Source organism: Silurus meridionalis, chromosome 10, assembly GCF_014805685.1.
Source record: "Silurus meridionalis isolate SWU-2019-XX chromosome 10, ASM1480568v1, whole genome shotgun sequence".
Lineage (NCBI taxonomy): Eukaryota > Metazoa > Chordata > Actinopteri > Siluriformes > Siluridae > Silurus > Silurus meridionalis.
Genome location: NC_060893.1, coordinates 6327393 through 6355245, shown reverse-complemented (window position 1 = coordinate 6355245; position 27853 = coordinate 6327393). Strand labels below are relative to the sequence as shown.

The following is a 27853-nucleotide window of genomic DNA, read 5'->3' as shown; positions in this document are numbered from 1 at the left end:
AAGCCACTGCACCATGTCATGTGATTTCTGCACCTGATTCATCTAAAATAATTAACACGCTCTCATTTGTCCTCTGGGGTTTTCCTTCATGTTTCTGCTCAGGTAAGGATTTTTGTTTAGTTTTGTTCATTTGCTTAGCTATTTTGTGCATTTGTTTATCTGTCTTTTAATACATTTTTAGTTGAAGTTAATCTCTACAATTGCATCCACCCTTCACTTTGCTACATGACACTTTTAAACTCGTAATTTTCCTATAATGGGAAATACATTTGACCGTATTAAAGATATTTTCACTTGATAGGATGGACTGCACAGATGACAGATGACGTGGTGAGTATTCTTAAAATATATATATATTTTTAAAGTCAGTTTTTATTGGTGGCCTCAGACTTTTGGTCGCTGTGTGGATAAGACGGTATATTAAGTGTGTTACCGCGGGCAGCATCATATAAGAAAAGGTTTCCATGTAGTAGGCAATAAGACGTGTGTATGTGTATGTGTGTCCAGCAAGATCGCAAACACCACACACTTAGACAAATGTACACACTGGCCTCTATGTAGCCATTTCTGTGATTTTACAAAGACAAAAACTCCTTTTTTTTTTTCTACCTTTTCCTCTACTTCCTCCTCTAATAAGACACCTATTTTCATCTGTCCTGCTAAATCACTCGTCCTGAAAATGAAAGGGATGATACACAGAGGCAGAAATAAAAAAAGCTAAATTGGAAGTGTATACTTTTGTGTCTAAGGTATTAAAAGATGCTGTAACCAGAAGATGGAAAATTCATCTTCTGCCTAAAAATATCAATGGGTATATTTCCACACCAATGAAAAAAGATCTCATCTTTGGAATATACACCTGTGGGCATAGGTCCTATGCCCAATCCGAGCTCATGCTTTGCCAATAACCGGCTCTTTTGAGCCACTTCTTACAACTCACATTTTATTATTTCGGGGCTTGGCACACAGTACATGAGGTCCCAGGTGCTGCGCAGATGTGCACTGTAACAGCATCTCAGCTCGGGCGCCTCATGAAAATACTGTTACTGAGCTTAAGGACCAGAAATAATGTTGCTAAACAAAAATAATCTCCAGGCCTACACACACAGACACACAAGAACTTGAGCAAAGCCTCTTCGGAGAGAATTACGTAACAAGAACGCTGAAGCGTGCAATGTATTATACAGGTACAATAAAATTATTAAGATGCATCAAAGCCTAAGTGCATTAAGACAGAATTGCTCAGTAAAATAGATCTCCATCAGAAGCTCGTAGTGATCTTAAAGCACTAAGAAAAATGTTTTATAACAATTTCTTACTGGCAGATTATTTACTGCCAGTCACAACAAAACACTGAATGGTTTTAGCTGAAATTGTGAAAAATGGGGGGGGAATAGACGTATGATATATATGTGAAAACAGGCAATGATGCTGCAAATGTCAAATAATTACTGTACATAATAATAAAATTCATGTAAGATGAGGAAAAGATGATACAAGTGCAGTAAGATAGTCTTGAATAATATCGAGCAGACAAACCCAGAAAAACCATTCAAATTCAGAATTATTGTACAAGCCGAGGTCAGGCGATTAGCAAGCAGTAATAAATGAGACTAAACAATACTGTGAATGGAAATAGGAAAACGGTTGGCAATGCAAGACAAAACAGAAACAAATGGCTTGGTAAATTCATTGGAACTTTGCAGTTTTCTAATGAAACCAGAGTCCTTTATTGCGTGTGAGTAATAGAGAATATTAAAAAGTATATTTGAAATACAAATCACAAGTATGCAGTTATTTTCACTTGTATTGACAGGAAAACCGTCCTCTCTTCAACTATGCCAGAATAAAAGAATATCCTACTAGACATACAGCATGCTCTCTCACTCATTGCTAATGCGTGCAGAGTTACACACGTATGTAATTATTATTTACAAATAAACCACTAAAACACATTTACCTACATTCCCCTTTATTAGATATGAAATATTATTGCTTATGGTTTTTTATTTGGTGTTAAGAGTTCTACTAGACTTTACACATTGGTGGTGCAATCACCTCTTAATCTCTCTAACACACACTCACACACTTACAGCATATATTATTATTTTATACGGCCCATAACAGAATTCATTTTATATTGAGTTTGACGTTATTTTTTTGCGCTGTACTGAGCAAAAGTAATAGTCACCTGATAAAAAACAAAACAATTTACCTACAAGGCGTTTCTATTTCTCATTTTCACAATCACATCAATTGCTTTAATATCAGCTGAGAACAAAACCTATATGTCTATATACATAACCAGCCAGACCTGACCGGTGACATGAATACCAATGACACCTGTAAAGGAGTAAGATATATTAGGCAGAAAGTAAACATTAAATTCTTTTAGTTAATGTGTTAGAAAAAGGAAAAATGGGGGACGTGTAAGCAAGTGAGGTTACTCCAGGTATCCATTGGTTAGTACCTACCAAAAAACACAAGGTCTTGTGAGGTTACTCCAGGTATTCATTGGTTAGTACCTACCAAAATTGGTTCAACCTTTTAATTTTGTGTCAAAATCCTATTTTAACAAACAACTCAGGGAAGCTGAAAAATGTGAATATTCTTAAATATAACTCTTAAATATTCCAAACTCACACTTCTCCTACAACAACTAATTGATCTTCAATGTTGATTCACAAATGTTGAGCTCAGGAGCTTCTAGTTTTATAACCATAAAGACTGTATAAGACTGTAGAAAGAACATTACTTATAATCTTTTACTCCAGTGCTCATGTTAGTTCTCACTCTTCAGTGTTCTGTATTGTTGAAAATTTATGATCAAACTCTTGATGTCACCCAAATGAGGATGGGTTCCCCTTTTGAGTCTGGTTCTGGTTCTGGGTCAAGGTTTCTTCCTCATAACATCTAAGGGAGTTTTTCTTTGCCACAGTCGCCACAGCTGCCCATCAGGGATAAATGCACACCGTTCACGTTGACTGTTGATTTCTGTAAAGCTGCTTTGAGACAATGTCTGTTGTGAAAAGCGCTATAGAAATAAACTTGACTTGACTTGATTTCCATGACCATATTCAAGTTTGAATCTGAATCCCATAATTCATCATCATACTGTCTTCTATCTATACAAAATCTTGATTGGTCTACCAATTTCACTATTCCAACTACTCTTCATTCATTCATCCATCATGAGCTGAAATAACTTGTTACTGTCTCACAGGAAGTCACAAACTGCATGTACATGTTGTAGGTCTTGAATAGTGAAGTTTTTCCCCAGTCCATGTCACGTAATAAAATATCAGAAATTAGGTTTCTTTGTAAAGCTGCGTCTCTGGTTGTGTTAATTAGCATATGCCTGTTAGCACTTTAATTAATGTTGGCGTAAGGGTCACTTTTCCCTCAATCTTTTGCTTGTGCACATTCAGTTCCCTCATTTTGCTTGAATTCCTCCCAGTTATTCCTTCCTTTGCTAAAGTCCCACCAGTCCTTTATTAACCCCCCTCTCCCCCTAACTTCACTTGCAGATATTGCGCACCATTGCATTAGAAATCTTTGCTTGTTCCTCCTCTTTCCATCACTCATCGGTGGACGTAGATGGAAAAGAACATCACATCACAGCGTGCGGAGAGGAAAACCAGACACATAATCGAGCAGCACCGAGTGGAGATTGCATTAACGCTAATAGTATCGAAGGGTGATTTGTCAAACAGGAAAAAACCTGTACGTGAACATGTGTCATGAGACCACGCTGCCTCCAGCCAGCACCGTGATCACATTTGAGATCCTTTGACAGACAGATTCAATTTGGTTCCCAAGCAAATAAAATTGTTACTGTTTCCTGAATGCTACACTTCTGAGATCTTTTGCTTTGCTAACAATTACATGTGCAGTGTGTTTCCTGTTGTGGCAACAAAGTCAGAGCGAAAATAAACCTCCCAAACCATCTAAGCCATAATCAGTAATCTTTCCTCTCATGTTTGGTAGAAGATACTGTGGGACAAATGCAAGCTCTTATACACTGTAGGATAGTTTCTATCCTCAGGCATTTTGAGAAGTGTATTATTGTGTTATACACCTCAATTTTGCACATTTTACTGTACATAATAATAAAAGAAAGAAAATATAACACGACGTAACAAAGGAACCATAACCTGAGCATGAAGATGAGGACTGTGGAAAAAAATCACAGGTAGACAAACATGAGACAAAGCGTGCTGTGAAAGGTGAAGCTATATATAAGTGCTAATTAACAGTGAATGTGAATCAGGTGCAGAGATCATGTGATGTGACAAAGGAGCGTGCAGGTGCTGACTAAAACATAATGGCACTGTTGTTGTCAGACAGACAGACAGACAGACAGACAGACAGACAGACAGACAGACAGACAGACAGACAGATAGATAGATAGATAGATAGATAGATAGATAGATAGATAAATAAGGCATAACTTTATGGCCACCGATCAGGCATATTGTGTTGGCCAAAACAGTTCTGACCCATCGAGCATTAACATCATTAACTTCTTCAGTTGGATAGATATTGACCACTGCACACTGGGAACATCCCACAGGAACTGCAGTTTTGAAGATGCTCGGACCCAGTTGTCTAATCATAACAATTTGGTCCTTAGCAAACTCCCTCAAATACGTATGACTGCCCATTTTTCCTGCTTCTAACACATCACCTTTGAGGACAAAATGTTCACTTGCTGCCTAATGTATCCCACCCACTAACAGGTGGCATGATGAAGAGATGATCAGTGTTATTCACTTCACTGCTCATAATGTTATGCCTCATTGGTTTAGATAGATATACTTGACTGATGTTTTCAGTCAACCACTGCACCCTCACGTGTCATGTCACATGACCTCTGACTTGATTCACAGTCAGCATTAATTACCACTTAGACAGACAGACAGACAGACAGACAGATATGATTCTGTAAAAGGCACAAGATGATTTTCACCAACTGGAAAAGAAAACTGAAAAATATAAAAACTGATAAATATAACAAAAGATTGCACAAATAATTAACACCAACAGCTTCATTATTGGTAGAGATATGGCCGGATGCAGACATATCGCGAACACACAATCTTTAATAAATATTAAATAAAATGTATGCAAATAAATGTAATCTTATATGACTGAAATATCTTCATATCTATTTAAACAACCAAGATTGTAGAGGCAAAATTCTTGAGATTCAAAAAAACAAGAACTATTTGTTATCCATTTTGTGCTGCAAATATTAGTGACAGCTTTAACTTGTCAGTGCTCTCAAATCACATGTCTGGTTGTTGCAAGCTAGAAAACTGCTAAGCATTATTTAGCCAGTAAGAGGGCACCAATAAGGATCCCCCGGAGTTACTGTACATCACTTGAAAGTCTAGGCAAAGAACGCATCAGGTTTTTAATCCATAGCAATAACTGGGTGTTTTCTTTTCCAAATAAAATCCTCAGTTTCTTCAGACAAAAAGGGTAATGTTCTGAAATTCTAGCTAAGAAGCTACAAAGCAGCAGACTTTCTTTATGAGAAAGTCCTCAGAGCCAAATGTTTAGCAGACTCTTCAGGCACATTTTTGTTTGATCATTAATCACACAGAGAAGATAGAGGGTGTTAAAGAAACAGCTTCTAATAGCTTTTATGAGAAGAAGTGTCATACTGTAGATGTTCCACAACATTATACATAATGTAATATATAAGAATGTATTTTGTTTAAAAAAAAATTAATATTGGCAACCTGCTGTGTTCTAAATCAAATGAAAGACTTTGGGACATGCATTTTGTCAGGATTCCGGACACAAACTATGTTTCTCGTGAGCCAGTGCTCTCTCACTGCCACTACACATGACGTTCCGAACCTGCTTCGAGAATTTTTCCGTACATAAAAAGCACTTGTGTATATATACTCATGGTTCACAGCATTCTTTGTCTTTGAGTATGTAGTGTTGATTCATGCGCCACAATTAGGTTATGATGTTCAGTGTTCAGTTTAATTTCCATTTGTTTGTACATTAAAAACGTTCAGCACTTGCATCTCTACAGTTCTGCACAGTACCCTCTACAGTTATTGAAAAATACAAGATGGGTTTTAAAAACTTTTGCGACTGGCTCCATTTACTAGTACTTTATTTATCTATGTTTACACACTATCATCTTCAAAATAGTCCCCTTGCACAGCAATACAGCGCTCCCAGTGTTCTTGTCACTTCTGTAATGTGTCCTGGAAGTCTTCATTTCAAAGCATCTTCTGCGATTTACACTGGATCTCCACAATGGTGTTAAAACAGCAACCTTTGCACTAGATCTCCATCTTAGGGAAGAGGGTGAAGTCTGCAAGAGCAAATCTGGTAAGTAGGGTGGGTATGGAAGTAAGACCATGTGGATTATTCTCCGATGATCCTCATGCACAAGTTGCTGGATGGTTTCAACAATTTTTAGTGGTTGAACAAGTTCTTCCTGATCTCTATTCAGTGATTTTCTTCCGTTCTTGAAGCACACGTGCCACCAAAACACCTCGAATGTGAAACGTATGTCATGTCAAACGTCTCTGTGGTAGATTTGCCCATTTTCAGTATCTGTAATAGAGTCATTCTCAGCTTGGTACTGTGATAAAGATATGATGCATACACACACATTGATATCCACTCGATCGCCTGGAAACAAGAAACAGTTACTGTCATTATGTGTAGTGACAGCTCAATCAGAACTTGAGCTCTTTATATTGTCCTTATTTAACTAAATAAGAAAAAAACACAATTATCCCAGGAGTAATTAAAGGAACTGAGACAGCCAATGACAGGTCAATCGAACAGTTCAACATTTTAATGAAAATACTCACTGTAGACTCTCATGCCTGCATTTCCGCAACAGGCAACGTCAAAACCATGTTTTTTTGTGGCCTAAAAGACTGCTTGATGTTGAACATGGGAACATTTGCACTCCCACGTTTTCCAGATGACCCTTCAATGTCAAATAAAAGGCTGTCACCATATGTGGGTCTGGAATCCTATTTGCTCTTAAAAGTGTGACATTTTAAGGCCTGTGTCCTAGATTCTCCCACCACACACACACACACACACACACACACACACACACACACACACACACACACCCAGTGGCCGCCGCTTAAGCCAGCCAGACTTCTCTTGCCATAAACAAATTACTGAAGATTTATGAGCACCTGGAGACCCCCCTTCTCCGTCTCACTTCCCTTCTCTTTGCACTCCTCCTTGTTTCTTTTCAGCACTCTGTGTTATCTCTACCTTTCTTTCAGTATCCTTTTGCCCTTTACCTCAAATTAAAAGTGTCTCTGTAAAGAGCAGGTTTACAGCTGTCCTCCGTAAAAACCTCAAAGGTGACTTGTACCCTCATCTAAGAGATAGAATATCGACTGGAGTGTGGCCTGGACTCACCAGCCCGTCCCTGGACTCCATAAAACAAGTGCACCACAACAGACAGTTTTATAGTCACTTATCATAAGATTACATACTACCCATGGGTCAAAAATCTGGAATGCATGCTTAAAACATATCCTAAATGAATGCACCTCTCAACATAAGTTTATCACTCACTCAGCAAAGATCCCCTGCAATCAGGCTGGCTCTTTTCTCTGTCTCCGTCCTTGGCACTTTCAGTTGTCTAAAGCCATTTAAGCAAGCGATGGCACCAATAAAATCCGATTTGCTTCTCGCAGTATTACTGCCCACTGAAAACAAGCCTGTGATTTATTTCTCAGTAACTGCACCCTGAAGCAAATCATTTCCTGCATTCAGAAACTCAGGCGTTTGCTAACGTTCAGGCGTTTGCTAACGTTCCGGTGAAAATCTAATTCAAGATGGTCTGTGAAAAGGTCCTACGGTGAAAACTCAGGTCTTAAAGACAGACCAGAAATTAGTTTTAATCATCATATAAAATTGTTTCAAACAAATTAGATTTAATGTCAAGAAAACAGGTTAAGGAATAGAAAGAAAGAACTGGATAGCAGACAATTGAATTATATAGGATAAAAAATAAATAAAACAGACTAGGCTTCTGTATCCAGTGGAATGTTTAGGCTCTCATAAAGAAGAAAAAAAAGGAAATTGCACTTATATACGAGTGAGCAGACTGTCTGAAAGATCTGCTTTTGTGCCTTCTTTCGTTTCTTCTCTTGCTTTTTTTCCCCAAGAATCATGCTTGAAAGGGCAGTCTGAAAGGGAAGACAATCATAACCCTGGGGTTTTACTCATAATTGGTTGCTTGTGTGTTTGTTCCCTGGTTCTTTATGCATAATATCAGCAGATTGATGCATTCGTTGAGAGAGAAAACAATCACTGTCAAAAGATATATACCTTAAAAAAACTAATTTTATGTTGGTTGGGGAAAATAGACCTCTCATAGTTGTTAGTACAGAAGATGATGAAGGCTTGGTGCAGTTATTGTAGTAATATATACTGAAACTATACTATATACTAATATATCTAATATACAGCAACAGAAGATGCTAATTAGAAATCGTTGAGCTTTTGGCATGCTAACAAAATGACAGCGATAATCGATGCAGTCCTTTCCATCTTTTTTTCCTTCCTTTTCTTTCAGACGTTTGGTGATTAACCAAAAATCTCTCGATATTTAGGAAGGAAAAAAGTCAGCAACGGGTTTAAAAATAGCAGCATCCGAAAACACACACACACACACACACTCTGGTAGAGATACTCACATCTGTTTGCATTTGGTTCAAAATTAGTATTAGAATGATTCAGAACATGTTATAATAGAAACTTTCCACATTTATGCTCTACCTGACAGGATTATGGAAACAGATTATGTTTCCTATCAGCCACTGCATTTTTCCCATTCACAATCATTAGCAATTGTACATAGCTTTAGCATTCACTGCATTTGCAAATAATTTATGGCATTTTCTGGCAGAGACTCTTATCCAGAGCAGCTGAGGGTTAAGGGCCTTGCTCAAAGGCAGCTTGGTAGTGCTGGGATTTGAACTCATGACCTTCCTATCTGCAGTCCAACATCTTCACCACTGAGTTTTCACTTCTTTACTGCACTCTTTGTCTTTCCAATGACATCATTCCATGTTTATCCAAGTTCATATCATGGTTAGGATTTCTTTCTTTGCTTTTGATGTTTCGTTTTCATTGCACATCCTCCCTCGTTACGTGACCCATAATGTTTTAAATTCTTTACAAAACAGTATGAAGACCTTATTTTTACTCAAATATGAAGCTATTATATTATAGCTATTATAGCTATTACAGTCATCATTTATAGTTCAGACGTGCGCGAAGAGGCAACATAAAGCAATACCCAAGGTGCAGCTTGCAATTAAAAAATAAAACAAACACCAGCTTAAACCACAAGCAAACATTTAACCTGTCAACTCAATAAAAAAGTGAGTGACTTGCTTACGTCTATTCTCTGAGAAAACAGTACAAATGACGCAGCCTGTGTTTCTTTGAAGAATCCTCGTTACAGCCTGTAATAACGGTGCACAGTCACATGTCCCATGTGCCTTACAGCTATACAGTATGCTAAGCTACATGTCCTATACCACCTGAGTGAGATGTAATCAGTAACGTGTATCACTCTTGTATTTTGTCCTGTAAGCACATAATAGCACACAAACCGACCTGTGCGTATTGTCCGCCGTGACCTTTTTAGGCAAGGCCAGGTCTGCACCAGAGAGCTTTCTGGGATGAGTTACAATGCCGTCCCTAAGCTATCTGGATCAGATAATGGTGCTTCATATTCAGAGCTGAGACGCCAGGGGAGAGGAGACAGGAGGCAAAAGAGGCGAGAGAGAGAAAGCTGTAAATAACTCATTCATTAGGAAAGCGGCTGAACTGATATGAGATGCAAGCTCGCTGGAGAATATTTATTAGCCGAAAACACACTGCGAAAAGCACACACGTACACACGCATATGGCTCACTTACATACTATTATAGAGGTACATCAGGAAAACACAGCAGTGTTGAACACATGTATAATACGTGGACTCTTAGAAAGAAAGAAATTCAAGCTCGAAAATAGCAAGTCAACAGATTTATTATTAATCATTAAATGTGTCACGAAGTGATTGGATTTACAAAATATTCATCATGGAAATAAGGTGAATGAGTGTTCACACTTCACTCTTCACAGCCAGAAATCTATCAAGAATAAAGCAAGATTTGTAAACAATCTGTATGTTTGATATGGATATTCATACAATCAAATAATATTTACACTCCTACATTATATGGACTACGATACTATATGGCGAATGTACTAGTACTCCTGACTTTTTCTTTCAAACTAAATGTGGTTCTTCACAAAACCGTTACCACAAACCACAGAACTTTATTACATGTTGTATAGAAGTGGTAGCATTAAATTTCCCGTTCAGTTGAAGTAGGAGACCCAAACCTGTTCCAGCATGACCCCTGTGCACAAAGCCAGCTTCATAAGAATATGCTTTATATGGGTCAGAGAGGAAGATCTTGAGTGGCCTGCTATAGAGCTCTGACCTCAACCCTATTTAACACCTTTGGGATGAATTGGAATGCTGACTGCACCCCATGCTTTATTACCTCACCTACATCAGTACCTGACTTTACTCCAAAACATAGTGGAAAATTTTTTTCCAGAAGAGTGGAGGTTAATATAACAGGAAATGTGGACTAAATTTGAAATGGGATGTTCAAAAAACAAGTAGTCGCTCAGTGATTAAGGCTCTGGGTTACTGATCAGAAGGCCAGAGGTTCTAGTCCCATTATTGCAAAACTACCACTCTTGGGCCATTTAACAAGGCCCTTAATCCAGGGGTGCTGAATTGTGACTGACCCTGTGGTCTGACCCCAGCTTCCTACCATTGCTGGAATATACAAAGTAAGATTTTGTTTTTACATACAAATCTTATTGTCATGTATCTACAAGCCTTTGTCCATATCTAGTGTACATGCACCATACTGGAAACCAAACCTAAGAATATGGTCCTTGTCAAGGTCTCTTAGGCCCTTACTCATTTTTTCTCCTTCCAATAAACTTTCAACTTTAATGACTATTATCCTCCTTCCAATACAAGAACTGACTGTTCACTTGCTGCTGAACAGATCCCATCCCTTCAGGTGCAATTTATCGAAATAATCGATACCATCCCTTCACCTTTCAGTTTAAATATGTACGGAGAATAAATTAAGATACAGATTGAACATGTGTTCAAAATGCATTCGCGGCAGAAGTGCTAGCGAATATAAGATGCTATGCTGCATAAAGCTGTGAATGTAAAAATTATGTGATGCAGAATGTTTTTTAACGCTGAGTTTTAGCTGTTAATGATGTGCTACTGACATAGCGAGAGCTCTTACATTCATGCTGAGCGTTTTTTGCAGTCGTGGCGAGCACTGTCGACTGCTCCTGCTTTTTCTGTGCAGTGATTCGCTTCACTGAGAATCCTGCCGTGTTTGGCTTCAGGGGTTGAGCCTGGCTTTACTGCTCGCCACCCTTCCATTCACTCAGCTTAGAGCACAAGGTCATGCAAACCCTCACGTGGTTCGGTGCAGCTCTTCAACAGGCTTAGCTTTTGAATTCGTGCCCAGATTGAGCAGCAAGAGGCCTGCAAACATGGCCTGCTCACTGACACATGAGCGACTGAGAAAAAAAAGCGTAACAATAGCCATCGTTGCGCTTCAGCTACACCGGTTAGCACACGGACGCCAGGCTGCAGAATGCCACACATATTTAAGAGGCATTCGATGATTGTTCGCCGTTTCCCACTGGGCCCTCATGGTTCCCGTAGATTGACTGTATATCCTTTCCTGCAATCACACCTCTTGCATTAATTTGATGTGCATGAAATGAAAGGATAACAAAGAAATGCTATCTTTTTTAACTCGGACATCTAAAGTTACAACAGTGCTTTGAATTGTTACAAACTGCTCCAAAAATACTAAATAATTATGTCTGAGAAAAAGTACATATCCCACAGATTAACAAACAATTATACATCTCTATGGTCTAATGATACCAACGAAAAATATACCATGGGAATTAAAATAAACCCATGTTCTGAATTAAAATGAATTTTATAATTAAAAATAAATGTATAATTATATATATATATATATATATATATATATATATATATATATATATATATATATATATATATATATACATACACACACACATATACACATACACACATGCAGTGGAACCCGGTTATGTCGCCGGCGTAGGGGACGCCAAAAAGCGTCGAGATAACCGGTGATCGAGATAAGCGAAAACCAATATGGTGGCAATATATGAACATGCTTAAAATTTCTTTATGTACATGATGTGCGTTAATAAATGAGAATGTACACGCACGTGTTTTTGGAGGTTTTTTTTACAAAACAGCGTTGCCGTGATTTGTTTGATGAAGGCATGCTATAAAAATGTACATACATGTTTGTTTACACCAAAAGGCATATGTGCACCAACTAACAGCAGAGATTTACCAGTATACAATACGAACCACCATCGATTCTCAAAACAAACCTTTATTATATTCTCCAACATTGCAAACACAAGATCGCTCACAAAATCACAAAAAATGTGCGGGGTGTAGTTCGTTTTTACAAATAGCTAACGAGTGTCAACATTAAATTCTCGAGTCATTTCACTCTGACACACAGCTCTGAAAAGTATCCTACACTTCCAACATAGCATCTGTAAGGCTTGATTTTTCCGCCACTTCCGCGAGTTCTTCTGCGGCTGCACAGTGCCGTCTCACTATCGTATTTTTGCGTATATAAGATGCACCCTGGGTGAGGGGTATGTAAAAATTTCTATAAGACACGTCTTATATACGCGGTAGTGAAATGGTGACGTGGCAAAAGCTGGCAATTGGTCATGCGGATCGAGATAACCGGCGTTAAGTGGCAAATTTGCCCCCCCTTGTGCTCGAGATATTAGGGTTCGTCGACATAAAAGAATCAACATAACCGATTAAAAAATGCTAAGACAAAGCGAGAATTTGGCCGTTCCACTTCAAAAACGTCGACTTAATAGGGTTGGCGAATTAACTGAGGTGGAGATAAGTGGGTTTTATATATATATATATATATGCACACAATTGTGTACAAATAAAAACTAATTGTATTGAATTTTTTTGCCTCAATCCGTTGTATTATTCTGCTTCTGTAGTTCATTAGATTTAAGATTTAACATATTGTGACATGCTTTTCTCCTTATTGTGGATGTAACAAGTTGTTATTAGAGTTACTACTGTATATAAATATATATGACGACTTTTTCAGCCATATGTGGTTCTTTTGCAAACTGTTTACACAAAGTTGCAGGTACACAGTATAGAATGTCTTTGGAACTTATGGCCAGGTGTTATATGATGCACCAACTGGGATGAATGTGTACTGGGAACCATTCCCCACCTCTTTGAACCCAGTCCACTTAGAAGTTGGAAGAAGAGAGCATTTACCAGACCAGCTGAACTATAATGCAGTTAATATGTAATAATAGCTATGAGCAGGTAATGTAATTTTGTGTAAGCTAATAATCTGTGTCTGTATCAGTGCCAAAGTCCTGACTGACTACTTCCTTAGTAAAGATAAACAAAAAACAGATTTTTCACAGGGCGTGACAGGCACAGTAGTTTAGTTGTTGGATACATCCTGTATCCTCTGTATCTATGTTCTTCCCATGTTTTGGGGCTTTCCTCTGGGTACTCTGGTTTTCTCCCCCAGTCCAAAGACATTTTTGTAGGTTAATGGGTGTTGTCAAGTTATCTGTGTAAATTGTATGCATGATTGTGTCCTGTCCAGGGTGTTTCCTTTTGTGTTCCTCCGAGTTAACTGGGATGGGATAGGATAGAGAGAGAGAGAGAGAGAGAGAGAGAGAGAGAGAGAGAGAGAGAGAGAGAGAGAGAGAGAGAGAGAGAGAGAGAGAGAGAGAGAGAGAGAGAGAGAGAGAGAGGGAGATACTATTATCTATCCTGCATATATTATATCTATATATGCAGGATACAATTTGCAGTGAAATGAAAAGTAAAAAAAAAAAAAAATTACAATCTTGAATCCTTCCCAACTAAGATTTCTTAGCTGAGCTTATGTGCGCTCTCTCTCTCTCTCTCTCTCTCCTGAGGTACCAGTAGCGAGTGCTCCTGTCCCTTTCTTCTCTTTGGATCTGCCTGATTAATCCCGGCACCCTAAATCTGGATGGAGTTCTCTTCAATTGGAGAGACACTCAGCTGCAGCTGAGAATGGTTCCACATGAACAGCCTAAAGATCCATGAAGTTACTGAGCAACTAAAGAACTCTGAGGATGGATTTGGACTGTAATTAATATCAATAGTTTGCTACAATGGCTCAGGACTGCAGTTTGCATGAACAGTTCCGCATTTAAGCACCTCAACAAATATGGAATTATAATGAATGGACATTCTGTGTCATCAAGATCAGGATGGATTCCCTGGAGAGATCATACCTTGGTGGTTAAGGAATTAGATTTTGAATCTGAAAGTCATGAGTTCAAATCCCAGTAACACCAAGCTGCCACTCCTGGGCCCCTGAGCAAAGCCCTTAGCTGTTAACTGGAGTGAATGAGAGAAAATGCAAGACGCTCTGAATAATAGTGTCTGCCACATGCCGTAAATGTAAATGGTTTACTCTGAGGGTCACTTTTTCATACCATCTCAGGAAGTCACTTGTTTGATGATTAGAGATAAACTTATTGGCACTGACCTTCTGACTTCACTGAATATATGGCTCAATGGCTTAACATATCTATATAAAAATATTCACATGCTATGAACAATTTATATATGCCATACGCTATATTTACTATAAAAAAAAAGTCTAATCCAATAAAAATTAAATGTATCTAAATAAAAGAAAATTAATGGCTTTTATATACAGTTCCAGATTGTATGAGCAAAAAAATAGGGCAGTTGTCTTTATTTAGCCTGAGATTCTTCCTTAAACCACAGCCGTATAAAAAAAAAAAAAAGAAAACCAGCAGCCAGTAAGCCGATCTATCCTGCCCACAGTCGCATGTCATCATCCAAACCATCCATACCTCCATCTGTTCTCATCATCTCTCCATCACTCTGCTCTCCTCTCTCAGCCATACTGACAGCATCTCGCCTGAATCGCAGCTCCCCGAATCTCAACTACACCACTTTCTCTCCACATTTTCAGGCTTTGCCATCTGTCTCGCAGTCATCTTTAACTCAACTCTTTTTTCTTTATTCCGTCATGTTATTTCATATAATGAACTGGCTGTCTTTCCTTCCTGCTCTCTCCCACTCACTTTCTCTTCCCCTCTCTTACGTACACACGCTAGTGCATAAGCCGCACTACCGATTTACAGGGTTTGGAAATACACATTAGGCATCAGGTGGCTATAAACAGAGTGTAATGAGTAGAAAGTGGCGAATGGAGAGCAGAGGAGCATGGGAATTGTGGACGCCTTAGAAGCACTGGTGGGAAAAGAGGAACAGCTGACTGGAAACCGCCAGTCTTTCTGTCTGTCCTTTTGCTCTCTGACACACACACACACACACACACACACACACACACACACACACACACTCCATCTTCACTAAAACCAAAATGACTATCTCTAATAGCAAATAAGAGCCTGAACACGGCTTTGGGAAATGCAAATGCGAGATTAAATATTAAACAGCATTATTACTGTTGTTCTGAATATTTCATGGCACCGGAGAGCATAAAAACATTAAGTGAAGCCAAATGTGGTGTTACTTGCAGGTTTGGTGTGATCCTTATGATGTTATTATGTATAGGTGCACACTCTAGGACCTTCGTGCACTTCTCAGCCAACATGTAACACGGATGCATTGTCAATAAAAACTGCAGGACATTTGTTTTGACCATACCAAGTGTACGGAAATATTAGTGACAGAGCTAAGGGCTCTAAGAAACTCTGAACACCACAGCATGAATGAGTCAGCACTTTCGCTTAGAAAAAAAGGACAGTGCACAGATTTGGCACATAATTTCCTTTCTACACGAATCACACACACATACATGATTTATATAGAAAGTGCAGGTGCATTTGCAGCATCTGCATATGTTACAGACTCTGGTGTTCATTTAATAGAGCTCGTCACCAGTACTGCACCCCTGGGTTTACGCTCACATCATCAGCTGCTGGACTTCTTGTTCTCAGGAAAAAAAAACAGAGGGGAATCTCAATGGAATATCTCTTGTATTTCTTGCTTCTCCTCCTCATTTAATCATGATCACACAGTTCAGTGTCTAACTTTTATGTAATTTAAAAATATTTAATAATCCTTATTTAATTTCTTTCTTCCTGTCACTCCTCTACTCTCCTTCTCTCCTTCACTCTGTCCCTCTCTCTCCTGAGGTACCAGTGGCCAGTCTTCCTGTCTATCTGTCTATTTCATCTTTTCGGATCTGCCTGATTAATCCCGGCACCTTATCTCTGGATGTAGTTCTCTTCAATTGGAGAGACACTCTGTGCAGCTGAGGATGGTTCCACATGAACAGCCTAAAGACCCATGAAGTTACTGAGCAACTCAAGAACGTCTCTAGGTTACGTATCTAACCCTGGTTCCCTGAGGGAAAGAGATGATGCATCAACAACGCTTTGGGAACGCTTCCGTGTGACCATGATTTAAATCACGTGTGTAATCTAGGTCATAGGAGTGCCACCATGGTCAAGGCTGTAGAAAAGTCAGCAGGGTGGATTGCAAATGTCTTGGAGAGATACCCCAGGGGACAAGGCCTCCGAGTTGAGTGCGCTCTGACCCCGAAGGAGACCAGAGAACTAATAAGAGGAGCGGAAAGCATCTAAAATCCATCTACTAAGGGTCTGCTTTTTGGCAGGAAACCCCTTTTTATATGGACCGTACCAGACAGCTGATCCGACCTTCTCCACACAGCAGTTCTGTGGATGTATGCATCCAGTGCTCGCACCAGGCACACCTGGTTAAGCTTCTCCTGGTCTGGGGCCTGAAAAGGAGGAGGATAGAATGCTTAGAGCACAACTGGTCACAGGACAACCGAGGGCACCTTGGGAACATACCCTGGTCTAGGGTAGAGAAAAGCAATGGCCATGCCTGAAGAAAAGTCCAGAAGAGAGGGGGCCACAGAAAGAGCCTGAAAAGCCCCAACCCTCTTTAAAGAGGAGATGGCCAGTATGAACAAAGTCTTGATTGTGAGAAATTTCAAGGGCACCTCGGACAAGGGCTTGAAGGGAGGCTCAAATAGGGCCTCAAGGACAATGGCCAGGTCCCATAAGGCACTCTGGGTCGCACTCGGAAACGTGCAATAGTGAACATATAAGCCACAATAGCGGACACGTAAACCTTTAGGGTGGAAGAGACAACCATTTAGTGAACTGTTCTTAAAGAAATTCCAGCACTGGACGAACCAAGCAGTTAACTGGATCTAACTGATGGTTCTGACACTATATAGTGAACAAACACCATTTCGCCCTATACGACCTCCGGTTACCAGGAGGAGAGGAGCTACCAAGAGGAGACGGATTTTATCCCAGCAAACTCTCTAAAGAACTCCTGGGAGCAGTGGGAAAAGTAGGAAAAGCATACAGGCCCCAAGAAAGGAGAAAGGGAGGTAACGCCTAAACGCTGGCGATTGCTTCTTTGCCTCCTGGAACCTGTCAACAACCGTATTCACGCCCGTCCCCAAACAGGCCAGTGGGGACAAAAGGGGCGTTTAGAAAAAAAAAACTCTGTCCCTATCAGGAAGGTCTGACAGGGTGAGTCTGCGGCTACTAGCAGTCTCCTTGGTGGACCTGAGAGCTAGGTCTGTGGCAAAAAAAACTTAACTCATGGACATCATCAGCCCCCATAATAGCTCATCATAGCCCTCATTCAGCTCCCATAGCAGGTCAGCCTGATAAGACAGCAGCACTGCAATGGTGTGAGAAGCTGAGAATCTCCGAAGCTTGGTGGGCAGTGCCAGGGCATTAAGGGATGATGCAGCATCTGGGAAATCTGGGAAGAGATAGCCATCCAGTGTCTATGGCCTGCTCCAGGATCTGGACACCTCAGGCAGACCCCGGCACAGAGACAGTGACATAGGTCACAAAAAATGCTCATCCAGTTTGCTAAGCGGATGCTGTTTCTGCTTCTCGTCTGGCCAAGCAATATCAGCACAAGTAACTACCTCCAGTACCTCCTCGAAAAGGACTGGCTGAGAAGGGGTGTCAGTGGATTTGCCGACATAGGTGGACCTGCCGAGATGGGTGGACCTGGGGGAGTGCGATGGATCTGGCAGGTGAGGCAGAAGGCTTCAAGAAAGGCTTGTCTCCAAACCCTCTGCCAGATACGGGAGTGACATGACCTCAGTCAGCGCTTCGCCCTTTGGCTACGAAAAGCGCAGGCGCCCTCTTTAAAGAGCGCCCTACTAGAGCTAATCGTCCACATGGGCATGTAGCAGCAATAAGAGCAGCCGGCTCCCTTGAGAGCTGACTGAGCATGCTCTGCTCCTAAGAAAGTGAAAGCTAGGAGGATGGGTCCCTTTTTGAGTCTGGGGAAGTCGTAGCTTGGTGGTTAAACAATTGCACTTTAAATCTAAAGGTCATGAGTTCAAATCCCAGCCACATCAAGCGGCCACATCTGGTCTCCTAAGCAAGGCCCTTAACCCCATAGATGCTCAGTTGTGTAAATAAATGTAATTCGCTTTGTATATGGGTATCTGCCTAATGTTAAATGGCTTCTTCTTAAGTTTTTTCTCATACCATCGACAGGGAGCCACTGTTCGGGGATAAACTTCGGCACTAAACCTCCGACTTCATAACCGCTTCATCTCTCTAAAGCTGCTACTGTATGTCTATTGTTAAAAGTGCTATACAAATAAAACTGTTGAAATATATCATCTATATTAGTTTAATGACCTGAAACTAATTGTTTTCACCCATTTATATCCTGCGCTATAAATTTTATGGACAACCCATTAGCATAAGGAAGCTGAGAAATCTGATCGCTTGTTTTATATGAACAAAGGATTTTCAGCTTTTTAGCTTTTATTCCCGTAAAACATCATTCCATTTATGGCATTTGGCCAGAAGCCCTTATCCAGAGCAGCTTACAATTATTTCACATTTTTATAAAAGTAGTTGAGAGTTAAGGGCCTTGTTAAGGTAAGGGCCAGCAGTGGCAGCTTGGTGGTGCTGGGATTTATACTCACAAACTGTTGATCGTGTCCAACATCTTAACAAGCAGCTTTGCCCAGAAAAAGACTTTATACTGTTTAGTGTCTAATAGTTTGGTAGTTTGGAGATGGTATGAGAATGAAACCTCATGACTCAAAAAGGAATTCATCCTCAGCTGAGTGGCACCAAAGTCCTTCTGAATTGAATGAATGAAGGAATGGAGCACAGATTTACTGGTATGCTGTATTATTGGCGTATCTTGTACAGTATCGTTTCTGAAACGAGTGACAAATTTTTCTGGCTATAAATAAAAATTAAGTTTATTCTTACAGCTAAGCATGTTATCCCTCACCTCAGAGTGCTGCACTGTATTTTAAAACATGGCACAGTGGTTTTGCAATCCTTATCACTCACTCTAGACGTGAGCATTTTATTACAATTCCTCTTTCGACCTGATTTCGCTAACAGACAATTTAATCAGGAATATATCATGAGCTATTTTACCTGAACAAAAACCCACACAATGGTGTGCTATAACTATAGACCAGGTGCCACCTGCTGCTTTCACAACTGACAATCATTATATTGTTGTTCTTCCATTAAACTCATTTATTCATCCCTAGGTCAACACAGAAAGACAGATGCATGCATTTTCTTGACCCCATAAAGGAATAAATGCACAGGATACATGATATTCTCTATGCTTTATACTCAGAGCTGCTTAAAAAAAATTATAGCTAAAACAATAAATCAATAAAAGCATGCTTTACTTACTTTTTTCATCTCTTTGACAGATGGCTGGCATTTAGATTCTGGCGGAACAATCAATAGTAGTATAACATGTCGACTGTATAGTACTAAATAAATAGCTTAATAATAACCCAGCGTACCAATTCATATCCTTTTTATAAAAGATTTTCTGAAAATAATTGTAAGCACATTAGTTCAGAGTCATGTGCAATAAAACTGAAACAGTTTAACTGAAATCTCCACATCAAAAATGTGGATTTATTATGCATCTGATGCAGTCATACTCTCATTTTAATCAGACACAAACACACACACACGCAGAGACACCCACTAAGCTAATAATTATAATATTTATGTGAGATGCCTAAACCCTGAATGATTATTAAATGAGGCTGTATGCAAATGTATAGCTTCATATAAATAGCATCATTGATCAGTGTTTAGATGACTACTTTATGTGATCATATATATATATATATATATATACACAAAAAAAAACATCATAATGATGCCACCACTATAGAAACCATCAATATTATACAGAAACACAGTCTAACAGAGCGCTGCATCACAGACAGGTATCTCATACAGTTGGAATGAAGGGAATTACTAAAACAGGAAACCCAAAGAACACAATTCAACAAGTCTCCTTTAACTGCTGCCACAGCTGCACTGCCCGTGTACATCATCTCTAGCAGAAGCATCAATATTCACCTCATAAAAGGACCCAGGGTTTTCCGCACATTTATTGTGCAGTTTTCCTGTGCATTACGGTTTACGGCTTTGATTTTAAGGCTATTGTGTGTTTTTGTGCAAATAATACAGGAAGAAAAATGTAAAAGTAAAAATGGTTCAAGAAAAAGTTTTACAATTGTTTTGAACTGTTATGCATGACCTTTTCTCAAGACGTCCAGGTTTTCTACGTAAATACACAAATATATTTTAGATTTTAAGTTTGCATCAGATGAGGGTTGCAAGCTCTGATTAGTGCTCTCTCTGACCACTCAATCAAAGGACGTGAAACTGCTGACATGATTGAATGCCTTCTAAAGGGCCTCAGTGGGTCCAGCTTGCATTCTAAAGAGAATAGGCTGTCGTGAAATTAAGAGAATAAACTATTGAAAAAAATGTATACATGTTCATGGACAAAAGTATATTAAACTTAAGTCAGTGATTCTGAAGAAAGCCTAGTTGAAAACTGCTGTAAATGTGAAAGACTGAAATAGAAAACAGTGAGTGTAGTAGAAGTGAGCAAACACATTTTCTAATATTTACAGTACCCTTCTATTTGTTCATCGTATTCCCTCCCTAGTATGCTGACGTTTGCACATGCTTTGCTTTTTTGGTGGGGCTTGACAGAGTGTGACTCACTGACCCAAAAGTAATAACCATGACAATGGTAGCAGTGTGGTATGGGACTTGGTTTGGAGAAGAGCGATTGACCGATAATAATCACAGGGAAGTGTGTGGTTTACATACACATAGATCAAGTAATATGGTTTAGAAGGATATATGATTGAAAATATTTTAATATAAAAAAATATTTATAGAATATTTTTATCTAATGTACCATTTGATAAAACTGAATCTTATTTCAATTTGGTTTTTATCAGAGGCAAGGCTGTTTGATTACAGAAATAAGAGTCAGATATAAAGTCTAGTGATTAAAGGAATAAAAGAGTTGCTTGTTCGCAATCATTTTCTCCATTCTCCATTCAAGCACATGGATTTGAACTGTGACGTCCATTTTCTCACGTACTGCTACTGTTTTGCAAACGGAGCACAGGATGAGTTATTTCTACCTAACACTTTGTGTCAACCTTTGCTTAAGACTAAAGCAAACAGATATATTGTAAATATGTACAAAAACTTTCTAAACATGTCTAGGCTAGCATAAAATAAACTGTGTCTAAAATATGTAATTTGTTGAAAGAACAATACCATGAAGCTACTATTGATTTTTATAACAACAGATTGCATTACATTTAAGATGGTTTATCTGATGAAAAAATTAAGATGGGGAGCATATATCATAGGATTAAATGTATATTAGTTAACCAGATAAAGCTTCCCTCCATCATGAACATGTATAGGTCTGTCGAGTCCGAAGCTTTGGATTCCACTCCTAATTTCTGGAATCAAAAAAATTTTTCATTTTGGGATCAACTCTCAGCTCTAGTCTATAAAAAAGCTAATGTTTACTCCATGTATTCCCATATGACCAAAAGCTGTTTATAACATGCACATAATTACAGCAAGATGCTGTAAAAAGCTGCCACCTTATAGCTCCAGGGTCCCTGGATAGATCAAATGTAGGAGTTACTGTCTGAGTGTTTCTTCCCATGTTCTAAATGTCCTTATGTCATTCCTCTAAGTTCCCCAGTTTGCTTCCACCACATGGCAGTAGGTGGTGGAAATACAAAAAACTTCCCCACGGGTGTAAATATGTTATATTTAAATATGGTGTCCTGTGATGGAATTGAGACCAATTCAAGTTATATTACCACCTCACATCTGATGTTTGCAGGATATACTCCAGATCCACCGCAACCAGGGAATGTGGTTACTTAATGTGAGTGGTTTTAGTGCTTGTCTGTCAATACCCTTTATATACTCCATGTGCCAGCTTTTGTTTCTAGTAATATTATCGTTAACACTCTGGCACACTGACCTCTCTGCAGCCCCATACACAGCAAGCTGTAATGCACTGTGTTCTAAGACCTTTATTATAACCAGCATAAACCTTTTAGAATTTTGTGCCACAGCAGCGTTGACAACAGTTCAACAACTGTCCTTTCTTGGGCCACTTTAGGTAGGTATTACCCACTGAACACTAGGTGCACACCACAATACCTGGTGTTTTGGAAATGACCCAGTTGTCTAGACATCACAATTTGGCCTTTGTCAAAATTACACATATTTTTATGCTTGCCCATTTTTCCTTCTTACAACACATAGACTTTGAGAAATGACTATTACATACGCTATATGGACAAATGTGTCAGGAAACCACACTTTTCTAACTATACTTGGTTCATCTCCAAACTGTTATACCAAGTTCGAAACACAATTGTATAGGATGGCTTTGGATGCATTTTCCCCCCACTTGGACTAGGAGACGCAAACCTGTTCCAACATGACAATGCCCCTGTGCACAAAGCCAGCTCCATTAAAATGTGGTTTGGAGTGGAAGATCTTGAGTGGCATGCTCTAGAGTATTGACTTCATTCTCCTTGTGGCCTTCTCACCTCACCTAAATCAGTGCCTGACTTTAATAACACCTTTGTGCCTGAATGAGCACAAATCTACACAGGCACACTCCAAAATCTATTGAAACATCTTCCCAAAAGAGTTAAGTTTATTATATCAGCAAATGGGGACTAAATGAAGAAGATGTTCAAAGAGCACATGGTCAGGAGTCCACAAACCTTTTGTCTAGCATGCGAGTTCAGATCCATGGTTGCTATTTCTGTAGGCCGTCATATTTGTAGAACTCTTGGGAGTTGTATTGTGCTTCTTCTGTTTTCACAAAACCAGAAAGTTCTACCTTTGACAGTTACAAGCCACTGACAATACAGACTTACCTCTAATAAATACATGCCTCTTTACAGAAAACTTCAGAGAATTCAGCTGCACTGTGGTTTTGCAGCACATTTTAAGGCAACAGTTTGAGGAGCTCATGTACTATACCTGATCACATAAAGGTATATAAATGCCTTTTAAGATGAATTCAGTTTCAGAGGTTTCTACACAAGCATGCGCTAGCCACTAAAGAATAAAGGAACAACTGGGATTAAAACACAAGTATCAACTGCGCATTGTCAAGCTTCCCCTGATGAGCCACTTGTAGATGGACGACTCTTTGCTGCTTAAGCGTTTAAAAACTATCAACACAGAAACGCAGTTACGGCAAATGGAATGCACTTGGAGCATCAGACCATCAGAGCATTTTTTTTACGTCTGGTGTGTGTGTGTGTGTGTGTGTGTGTGTGTGTGTGTGTGTGTAGAAAATAATGAGAGAAGATCTGGAACAGAGCTGTCCAACTGAGAAGGATCAAGAGTAAGAACAAAGGACAGCATGCAAATGTGTGTGTGTGTGTGTGTGTGTGTGTGTGTGTGTGTAGAGGGACTGAAAGTAGGATGTGGGTAGAGAGCAAATGAGTCTGTCTGATGTTTGAGCTGTCTCTCAGGGAGGGATCTGCTCTATTTGGGCCGTGTGTGTGTGTCTGCACAGCCGAGTCCCTATCTCTGCATCTAACCCCTCCCTGTACACAAGCACCATTTTGTCATCTTATTTCTAGACAGACTACGTACTCATGGTCCTGCCATTCACTGGTGTCTACTGTATAAACTCTATAGACGTGTCTAGAGACATGATGTCGATCTGCGCTGGTGGCAATCTTCGTTTGTGTACTGTTGGCAGAAAAGCAAAGGATCTCTATCAGCGATATGTTGCTCTACACAGACGTGTTTACGTTTGTACGCGTCCATGCGCACCCTGACAACCATATGCACAGCTTCAGGCTTCGCTGTCAGCCCTTCAAGCCTCTTTCTGCCGGGTACCCTTTCTTATCCTTCCCTGCTCTTCTCTTCTCCTCTCCCAGAATCATTCGTTATCCTGCAGCTCAGGCCACTAGTGGGCAGCACAGTCCACAAATCAACTTAAACAATTAGCTATCGTCAAAAGATGTCTTTTGTACAAATGTTTTGCACTCCAGGCCATTAAAAAAGTTTCATATTGTGCTACACAAAAGACACTTCGAGACAGCGTAGGACATGGCTTCACCAGCATTTGCCCAGAAGTCAGAACTAATTAAAAGCAATGGTAGGAAATGCATGTGGACCTTGCATACAAGCAGTTAAAAGTCTCAGTATCTTCTAAAACCTGTAAAAATTAATAACCGTTACTAATTGTTAAAATCGATTGCTGTGGTGAAGGAAAAACCCATCTCTCCTCCTCAGCGGATTTAGAAGTAAATGCCCGTGAAAGTAATTATCCAGCAAACTGCAGGCATCAAAATGCAAGCTGTCACAAGCTCAATATAGACAAGTCGGACTTGGTTATGTAAAGCGGGACGTGTTTCACGGCCTGATCAAAACTACTGAATATATGACAAGTGTACCTTCTTTGTCTGGGTGTGAGCATCTGAGCAGCAATGCTGGAGGTGAGAAATGAAAAAGAGAGCTCTTTAAAAGAATTCCAGAACATTCAATGAATATCCACAAGGAGTGAATAATAGACTGGTATTATCAAAGACAAAGTTCAAGCATGAAAAGAATAACGGTTTTATATATATATATATATATATATATATATATATATATATACACATACATACATATACACACACACACACACACACAGACCAAAAGTTTGGACACACCTTCTCATTCAAAGAGTTTTCTTTATTTTCATGAAAATTGTAGATTCACATTGAAGGCATCAAAACTATGAATTAACACATGTGGAATTATATATGGAATTATATACATAACAAAAAAGTGTGAAACAACTGAAAAATGTCATATTCTAGGTTCTTCAAAGTAGCCACCTTTTGCTTTGATTACTGCTTTGCACACTCTTGGCATTCTCTTGATGAGCTACAAGAGGTAGTCACCTGAAATGGTCTTCCAACAGTCTTGAAGGAGTTCCCTGAGAGATGCTTGGCACTTGTTGGCCCTTTTGCCTTCACTCTGTGGTCCAGCTCACCCCTAAACCATCTCGATTGGGTTCAGGTTGGGTGACTGTGGAGGCCAGGTCATCTGGCACAGCACCCCATCACTCTCCTTCTTGGTCAAATAGCCCTTGATGCCTTCAGTGTGACTCTACAATTTTCATAGTCATGAAAATAAAGAAAACTCTTTGAATGAGAAGGTGTGTCCAAACTTTTGGTCTGTACTGTATATATAGGTTATATACAGCATAAAGGTATTCTCACTGTCCTTTTTCGTACCTTAAATTTCCATGACAATAAAGCTGGGTATTCTTCTCCAGAATTTTGTGTCAACAATGGCGTTTTAGTGCTACGTTATTGAAACATCTTAAATCTGAATTTGCGTGGAATTGATTTGGTTAAATCATACTTAAGGTTAGGATTTAACAATAAGGATTTTCTTGGTCTTTGGGCACATCAGCATAATGTTATTAGTCTGACAAACATTTAGGAAATGCCTCTTTTGTACAATGGTGACCAGTGGACGACTATAAGGATATCAATGGTTACATCTGCATGCTATTCGAGGAGGATATGTGGTTTCCCAAGAGTATCTTCCTCAACTGCTTTTACAACTGCATACAATGAAATAAAATAACTCTGCAGTATGAATCCTGTTGATGCTAAAGCCAACAGAGCAAACCTGGCTGTGCCACACAGTAACCAATAATGGACAGCTGTAAACTTATATATAAGCAAGAGAAGGTGGGATAAAAGGAATGTTTTACGTTGTCACTGTGATGCATCATAAACAGCAGTTAGAAAATATGTGCTTGGCTTGCTTGACGTACCTCAGAGGAAGCATGTGTTAGCCTTTACCCGCCCTTGTTGGTACATGTCACATGACAGAAATAAAAATTAGGCCATGATATTGCAAAAATGTTCAGTTCTATGATAGTTTTAACTAATGTTTACAAAAATCTCATTATATAAAACATATTTAAACAATTCGGTACAATATTTTATCATCAAATAAACCAAACTGTTACTAAAAATACTAAATTATTTTGAACACTATGTCACAATATCCACAACATTAGAGAAAAGTGTAGTATGATACCACAATATTGATATCATATGATCATACAGCCTTCATGCTAGTTAATCGATTATCAAGAAAATAAATGGAGAGAAAGAAAGAGAGAGAGAGAGAGAGAGAGAGAGAGAGAGAGAGAGAGAGAGAGAGAGAGTGCAATCAAGCATCTGAGATGGCACTCATTCAGTACAATCTGTCTATCTTGGCAGATTCTTTCTATCTTGATGACACACACACATACACACCGCTTAAACACCAGCAATCACCGCTGCACAAACTCTCTCACAGTCACTCTGTACATAACTGCTATGACTCTGTGTGTTTTGTGATCCAGGGCTGATGAAAATGTCCTTGCGGTCAGATGCAGCACACGGCCAAGAAGCTGAATTACATCCAAACGCTTTGTTACTTACACACACAGACTGATCAACCAGAGATATACCAGCAGCTGACAGAAAACCACCATTGTTAACATTGTACAAAACGAACGTGAATCTATTCTTTAACACGAAAGTTCAATTGCATTAATAAACACATGAAATCAATCGCTGTGTGTTAGGGTAGCTTCTCAGTAAAGCACTACATTTAATTATATACATTATTATACAGTTATGGCATTTGACTTAAAATTAGCACTGTTGTACAACTAAGCCATTATGTGTTAATTAGCATTGGCAGCATGGTGATGCTGGGATTTGAGCTCACACCTTTTCAGATCAAAAGTCTGACATACGTATAGAAATATACATGTTTTTTGTTCATCAGTAATAGTGATATTTATTAAGTAAACCGACCAGCCACATTTACTGAAGTGTATTACATGATAAAGAAGATCAAACTTAGCATCACTAAGTTTGAGATAAGCAAACACCTGAAAAGATATTGACAAGTATAAAAAGAGAGAGAGAGAGAGAGAGAGAGAGAGAGAGAGAGAGAGAGAGAGAGAGAGAGAGTTTGGTGTACCAGCAGTTAAGTATATGCAATTCATTACCACAAAATCTTTATAAGAAAATGTTGCTGTATTTGAAACATAGCCAAACACATTTGAAAACAATTGTATACTAAAATTTATACAAAAATATCCCAAAGAAACAATAGTTTTTGTTATATTATTTAAAGAAAAATGTATGGATTTTAAAGCTTTTTCTAGAGATTTGTCTTCATTTCAAGCAAGTATATTGTTTAAGCAATGAGCTTATGTCCC

At 39.1% G+C, this 27853-nt stretch overlaps 1 protein-coding gene and 2 long non-coding RNA genes across 5 annotated transcripts in view; 1 reads left to right on the top strand and 2 right to left on the bottom strand.

Moving 5' to 3' along the window:
* The window catches only part of syt7a (synaptotagmin VIIa), a 130393-nt gene that overhangs the window by 84846 nt on the left and 17694 nt on the right, over positions 1–27853 (bottom strand). The gene's annotated exons all lie outside the window — the stretch shown is intronic.
* Positions 36–27188, top strand: LOC124392088. The gene is made up of 3 exons (XR_006927097.1): positions 36–102; positions 302–330; positions 26984–27188. It is a non-coding gene; the product is annotated as an uncharacterized LOC124392088 (long non-coding RNA).
* LOC124392089 lies at positions 5979–6933 on the bottom strand. Its single transcript, XR_006927098.1, has 2 exons — positions 6849–6933; positions 5979–6663 (listed from the first exon to the last, which is right to left on the bottom strand). It is a non-coding gene; the product is annotated as an uncharacterized LOC124392089 (long non-coding RNA).